Here is a 7,889-nt window from a genome sequence, read left to right on the forward strand (position 1 = left end):
CGTGGACCAGCCCGTTTCAACCGTTCGCCGTCGCCCTACCCGTACCAATCGCCGGACCGCCGTAGCAGTGCTGACTTCGCACGTGGAAGGTCTCCCAGCCCACGCGGGGGAAACTAAAGGCGGCAACTTCTGGAGGTGAAGTTGCTCTACGGCGAAAAACTGGAAACCCTCCAACGACGCAAGGACGCGCTGAAGACAGTGATTCACGACATGCCCTCATCCCGACGACACGACCTCACCCTGACGAGACTCCCGAACACGACGACAGCTACACGGCGCGACACGTACCCGACCTGACCGAGACGTCTGTTGAGAAGACGACGGCAACGACGATGCACAGTGCCCGACCATCAACACGTACAAGCAGAGATACGACGCCCCGATGAACCCGGAACTCGAGGAAGACTGCATCAGACGTCAAGGTGTCCATCGACGGCTTTGACGTAGTCGCCATCGTAGACACGGGAGCTGACTATTCGGTAATGAGCGGACCATTTGCGTCTAAACTGAAGAAGGTTATGACCAGATGGGACGGTCCGCACATACGCACAGCAGGAGGCCACATCGTGACGCCAAGTGGAACGTGCACATCGCGCGTCACCATAGACGGCACAACGTACCCTGCGGCGTTCGTCGTTCTGCCTAACTGCTCCCGCGACGTAATTCTTGGAATGGAGTTTTTGATCGACAACGGTGCAACAAACGATCTGCAGACTAAGTCAATAACTTTTTCCCCCCATCACTCCATGACGCCGGAACCGAACCCCGAACGACGTGTTGCTGTAAGGATTGCCGATGATCATGTCACCCTGCCACCCCGCGCAAGCCTACGTCGCAGTCTACTGTGAATATGCTGATCCTGACGTCGACGCTATCGTAGACACTGATCAAAGGGTGCTTCTCGACCATGGTGTGTCTGTCGCAAGAGGCATTGCGCGCTTCAAAGAACACCAATCCCACATTTTGGTTTCTAATTTTACCGAGGAGTACCAGCTTTTCAACAAGGGCGCGGCAATTGCATTCCTCGAAGAAACGCAAGAAGCAAGTGACCTGATCGCGGTCGCCGACTTTGAACGCACACCCGTAGAAACCTTCAAGCTCCCGCAGCCATTCGACGTGAATCCGGCGCTACCGCAAGAACAACGGAAAAAATTATTGGATTTGCTGCGTCGCTATAGCGAATATTTTTCGTCGAGCGCAAAACTACGTCAGACCCCTCTAGCGAAGCACCGAATAATAACCGAAAATGGAGCCCGACCTACCCGACAGTCACCGTAAAGCGTCTCTTCACACGAACGGGAAGCCATCCAGACTCAAGTCGACGACATGCTCAGCGACGACATTATACAGCCATCGAAAAGCCCCTACGCTGCGCCCGTCGTACTCGTAAAGAAAAAAGACGGCACATTAAGGTTTTGCGTTGACTACCGGCGACTGAACAAAATCACGAAAAAGGACGTGTACCCCCTCCCCCGAATCGACGACGCCCTCGACTACCTCTGCCACGCGAAGTACTTCTCATCGATGGACCTGAAGACCGGATACTGGCAGATTGAAGTGGACGAGAGAGACCGAGAGAAGACTGCATTTATAACCCCAGACGACCTATACGAGTTCAAGGTGATGCAGTTTGGGCTGTGCACAGCACCAGCGACGTTTCAAAGAGTCATGGACACTGTGCTAGCTGGCCTTAAGTGGCGCACCTGCCTCGTATACCTCGACGACGTAGTGGTATTCGCCCGGACTTTCGACAAACATCTTGAAAGGTTGGAGTCTGTACTCGAGGCCATTCGTACGTCAGGGTTGACGCTGAAGCCTGAAAAGTGCCGTTTCGCATACGGGGAACTCAAGTTCTTGGGCCACGTCGTCAACGCCGCGGGAGTCCTACCTGACCCGGCAAAAAATTTCAGCCATTGCGAACTTCCCAAGGCCGAAAGACAAGAAGGGCGTCCGAAGATTTCGCGGGCTGTGCGCATACCACCGGCGCTTCGTGGCAAACTTCGCACGCATTGCAGAGCCACTCACGCGCTTGACGAAAGATAGCACCCCTTTCAGCTGGAAAAACGACCAAGAAAAAGCATTCGGCGAGCTGCAAAAACGCCTGCAAAGCCCGCCTGTGCTCGCTCATTTCGACGAAAATGCCGAAACGGAAATGCACACGGACGCCAGTGATATAGGCTTGGGTGCCGTGCTTGTCCAAAAGCAAAGCGGCTGCGAAAGGGTAATCGCCTATGCCAGCCGTCGTCTGTCGAAGGGGGAGAAAAACTATTCTGCCCCTGAGAAAGAGTGCCTGGCTATTATATGGGCGATTTCAAAATTTCACCCGTACGTGTATGGAAGGCCATTCGAGGTTGTCACAGACCACCATGCGCTGTGTTGGCTCGCCAATTTGCAGGACCCCTCTGGCCGTCTTGGGCCGTGGAGCTTGCGCTTGCAGGAGTTCGACGTTACAGTCGTTTATAAATCCGGCAGGAAACACTCCGACGCCTACTGCCTGTCCCGCGCCCCCGTCGACCCACCACCACAAAACTCTGATGAAGACAGCGCGCTCTTCGGGATCGTGACGGAGAGCGACCTAGCCGCCCACGCCCAGCAGCGCGCCGACCCCGACTTACGCGTCATAATCGAGTACCTCGAGGGATGCAACGTTGCCGTTCCTAGGACCTTCAAACGCAGCTTACCAGCATTCAGCCTGAGAAACTCCGTCCTGGTGAAGAAGAATTTCAGCCCCGGAACAAGAGCGAATTACCTTCTCGTCATCCCCGCGGACCTTCGTGACGAAATTTTGGAAGCGTGCCACGACGACCCGTCTTCCGGACATCTGGGCACAGCCCGCACTATTGGAAAAATCAAGGCGAGGTACTACTGGCCCGGCCTTACCTCTGACGTCACCCATTACGTCCGGAGCTGCCGTGACTGCCAGCGACGAAAAACGCCGCCGACAAGACCCGCCGGACTTCTGCAACCGATCGCCGTCCCATCGAGACCATTTTAACAGATTGGAATGGACCTTTTAGGCCTGTTCCCTACGTCACGATCACAGAACAAGTGGATTGTCGTAGCGACAGACTACATGACGCGCTACACAGAGACCGCCGCTCTTCCGAGGGGGACTGCACAAGAAGTGGCGAAGTTCTTTATAAGCCAAGTTGTGTGCGACATGGAGCCCCGGAAGTCCTAATCACCGACCGCGGAACGGCATTTACTGCGGAGCTGATGCAAGGAGTATTACGCTACAGCAACACGGATCACCGAAGAACGACGGCGTACCACCCCCAAACGAACGGACTAACAGAACGTCTGAACAAGACAATCGCAGATATGCTGTCAATGTACGTTGACGTTGAACATAAGACTTGGGACGAAGTGCTTCCGTATGTCACGTTTGCGTACAACACGGCTATCCAGGAGACGACGCAGCTGACGCCGTTCGAGCTTGTCTACGGTAGAAGGCCGACTACGATGCTCGACGCCATGCTTCCGCACGTAGATGACGACGACCTGAACGCCGACGTCCACGGATATCTTCAACGTGCGGAGGAGGCCCGCCAGATCGCTCGAGTTCGTATAACGGACCAGCAGTTGGTGGATGAGGGCCGCTACAACCTCCGACGCCGAGACGCCGAGTACCAACCAGGGGATCGTGTGTGGGTTTGGACTCCCATCCGACGACGCGGACTCAGTGAGAAGCTCCTGCGACGATATTTCGGACCCTACCATATTCTACGACGTGTTGGCCAACTTACCTACGAAGTGATCCCCGATTGTGACTCCCGCACATTACGACAACGCATGCGTTCTGAAGTCGCCCACGTGGTTCGCTTAAAACCTTTCTACGGACGATGACGAAATTTTATTTTCATTTGTTCGGACTGTCGCTTATGTTAGCATCGGGTCGATGCACTCTTAAAGGGGGGGTAATGCCGCGAACCATACATTGGGTTTGTGTATTTGTGTTTTGCTTTTACCGCCCGGCTGCGCCGGTCTGTGTTATCTCTGCGCCAAGGGAAGCGCGTGTTCCATTCGTTCTTTCTGTGCCGCATGTGTTATCTGTTGTGATAGGGAGAGCATTCCGATCTAACGTAAGCAGCCCAGAATAATCTTCTTGGATCTACTATGTTCTCGATTCGAATCGACGTTTCGAGAACCAAGCGCGCCAAAAGATAAAAAGCCTGCAGTGCGGACGCCGGGGCATTCGATTCGACGACACTCGCCTGTGCAAGTCACTTTGTTGACCGCTGCTTCGCCGCCTCTGTATTCTTTGAGTTGTTAGGGGAGCACAAGTTCGCTCCAATAAACGTGTTTCTCATTCAAGACAACTGCATCGTCCTTGCTTCATGACAATAGGTGGCTATAACTTAATTATTTAGTAAAGAAAGTGTTATATTCGCTGTAGTGTGCAAATAGACTGCTTCCCCACTTCGCGTACAAGATACGCATCATCAAATACCGTTCTGGGCAATGCGTTTATCGAGTCACAGAATCATGCACATATTTTATACAGGTTGGGAGCGCAGAAGGCCTAAAATTCTTGAAAGACCAAAGTTGGAAATATTTGGCATTTCGAATGCCTCAAATCAATTTATTGTGGCTTTGACGCAAGGAAGAAAATAAAAATAAATTCTGACGTCCAAATTTCGCAGTCCTCTACAAAGGTTTCTTGTTGAGAACAGCCACCTGCCACCTGTAGAACCGGCAAGGCCTTCGCTGACATCGGATATTTATAAACACAGGTGTGACATTTCAACTTGCAAAGTTATTGTTTTTCCCAGCGGTTTCCCATTGTCGGACTAAAGGATATGTTCTATTAGTACACAATTTTGTTGTGGAACGTTGAAATGTCGCAAAATCTCGTTTCAGCAACAATTACACATTTATTTTGAAAACTTGGGCTTTCTTTGGTGCCATAATTTATATTATCAGCAGTGTTTTTTACATTTGTGAAGTTTTTGGAAGAACACCTGTGGCGTGGCGATGGATTAGCATTTGGGCGATAGTGTGTGGAGAACCATTACGCTATGGAACTCTTTACATCGTTTAGGCGAAGTGCTGAATCCAAATCAGAAAGAAGGTAGACAGTAGAAATCCATGTTCCAAACTGAGATATTCAATGACAAACACTAACTTAATTTCTGGGACCACAACCCAGGTGATCCCTTTTTGGCGGAAGTAATACATTTAAACAAGTAAAAAACAGAAATGACGCTTAATTTGCGGCCTGACTAAAAAATTCCTAATCACGCCAGGCTTGTAATGTCTCGCTGACGAGCAGCAAGCCATTTGTTTGTGAAAAACACCCCCACACGCCTATTTTCAATTTATATACGTGCCCGTGCAGTGCATTGAAATCTACAAGCAGGGAAGAGCAGGTCACACGAAAAGCAACGCGCCCCCGCAATAACAGCCGCCGCCTCGAGACCGTTCATGTGCGCTGATTCTGAATGCCCTAACGGCGGCTCAAGCGGTTGGGAAAGAGGAGAAGGAAATAACTTGATTCCATTTAAATGGGACACGTAATCAGATCTGTTGCAAATTTCACCATTTCCAACATGTCTTGGCTTCTGCCGTCGTCTTCACCTACAAATATTTATTAGGCGCTGGTATCCGGAACCGAGCCGGAATATTATTTGTTACACCAAACTTTTGTGTATTGCGCTGTCAAGAAAGAATTTCGAGAATGTTTTTAAGCGTGTAATGCACGAGGTCGTTCAATAAGTGCAGCACGATACCGAACAAGCGTTTTAGCTTACATACAAAGAAGTCCCCTCTACTCAATTATATGTCTCGAAGAAACAGGCAAGGACCGCTTGTCTTTTAAGTGGACACAAATCCTGAATGTCCTCCACTCTGATCCGTGTTTAGAGAAACGTACAATATCGGTCCATAGCATAGCCACATGAGCGCCAACTAAAAAGGTTGTTGAATCTCCCGATGGGTTTGCGTCAGTAATTATCACCATCGTCATGTAAATTTCACGGGCGAGAAAAGTGATCCTCCCCATTTTGGGTAGCCATGGCTCCGGTCTGCCTTGCGTGGTTCTTCCGTTACAAGGGGTACCAAGTGTTTGCGTAATTTGTTTGAAATATGTTATCTGTCGGATATAAAGCCTGTAATGTGTGTGTGTGTGAGTATCGCTTCAGACGAATATAGGAATCGCCAGCGCTTGTATCTGCATTCGCCCTTAGTGTTGTTCTGTAATACAATTCGCATACTTAAAACTTGAACCGGACCGCAGACGCTATATTCGGCGTCAACGTAATAAACTTCAACTCATTGGACATCCCCGATCAGCGAAGAGACACCAATCGTCCTCTGTGGCAACATGTGAAGAACGGCACACAAAACAGGATGGCGATCTGGGACCGATTATTCGGAATGAAAACGTCGCTTTTGTTCAAGGTAAAGTTCTAGGTTTGGAATCATATTTTAAGTCTCAAGCTTTACGGAGAATAGCTCTGGTAAATCCCCCAAATATTTGCTCAAGAAATATTCAATTCGCCACTCTCACTAGGCAATAACTTGACCCAGAGGTGAGATGCCAGAAATTTAAATGCTATGAAAGCTAAAACTTCATTCTATTGAACCACCCAGGGGGCACCTGCTTGTCATCGGGATGCTTTGAGAAAATGAACAGAAAGGTAGCAGCGTTACGTGTACAATTAACACGAAACCACATAATAACCTGCTCCTAGAAGGCCTCCTGAAAGAGACATTTGTGAAAGGGTATTCTGAATAAGCATTCCGGCCATTCATACGACATATCCTGGAGGTTTTTAATTATTACGCCGTTTCCCAAGAGGCATCCCTGGTTCGTCTCTCAAAATATTTGGAAGGCCTCGTCTCTGATGGGGTACTGCAAACCTGGTACTCCTCACGCCGAATCGAAGATCTGATTCCAAAGAATAAATTTTTGTTAATGATTTTTGCGTTTGCTGGCCTTAACTAGAAAGAGGTTTAATATTTAGAAGTTAATAAACGACCACTTTGTACTAGGTGCTTTGCCGGAAGTTCCTCAAGTAGACGAGGCGGCCGTTCCGGTCATGACTTTTGATCCAAAAGCATCAACTTTTGATTTGGTCCATGCTCAAACCTTGTCTCAACCTGCGGAGAAGAAAGTTTTTTAGGTAATTTGTGACAGTGCAAAAAGGGGTTGCTTTGCTTCCGGTAAAATAAAAAGGGTCTTACTTTGAATAAACGAACAGATGGTATTTTCTGTGCTATTTATGCAAGATTCGGGTGATTCGTTATTTGTAATAAACAAACTCCAAAGATAGCCAAGGTGAACTAAACGGCACCGGTTTTAAATTTTCAAGATGTGTATTTTTTGATTATATAAATTCGGAGTGCGCAACCATGCAATCTTGTTATTTGAACGCCATAAAAAACGTCTATTTTATTTTCAAAATATTTTGAGCAGCTTACCCAGAGCATACATTTTATTAGAAGTCTATTACTTAATTATTTATTTTCGAATGTGGGTGTCCCTGTTGTGATATTTTCTGCACCCTAAATAGGATTGGGTGCATTCTTTAGGTACAAATGTATGCTATATCGAATGTGTATCTAGACAAGGCTTTAACAAAAGGAAGTGACGGAAATAACAGAAATGTTTTTCCTAAGAGAGAGTGGAGAAGTATGAAAATACCTGAACACCAAAATAAAAAAGATTTGCCATTTCGAATGCCACAAATGAATTTATTATTTCTTTGACGTAAAGAACAAAATTAGACAACATATTGACGTCCCAATTTTTGGCGCCTTTTACATAGGTCTCTTGATGGAAACCCCCCTCCCTCCCGATTACCGGCTATATCCTCGCTGACATCGAATATTTCTAAACGTAGAATTCACAGTTGACTCTGGAAAGATATTCTTCACAATAGGTTTTC

The sequence above is a fragment of the Haemaphysalis longicornis genome, unplaced genomic scaffold (genome assembly GCF_048455015.1).
Source record: "Haemaphysalis longicornis isolate Haplotype H1 unplaced genomic scaffold, Haemaphysalis longicornis Haplotype H1 scaffold_5, whole genome shotgun sequence".
Taxonomy (NCBI): Eukaryota; Metazoa; Arthropoda; class Arachnida; order Ixodida; family Ixodidae; genus Haemaphysalis; species Haemaphysalis longicornis.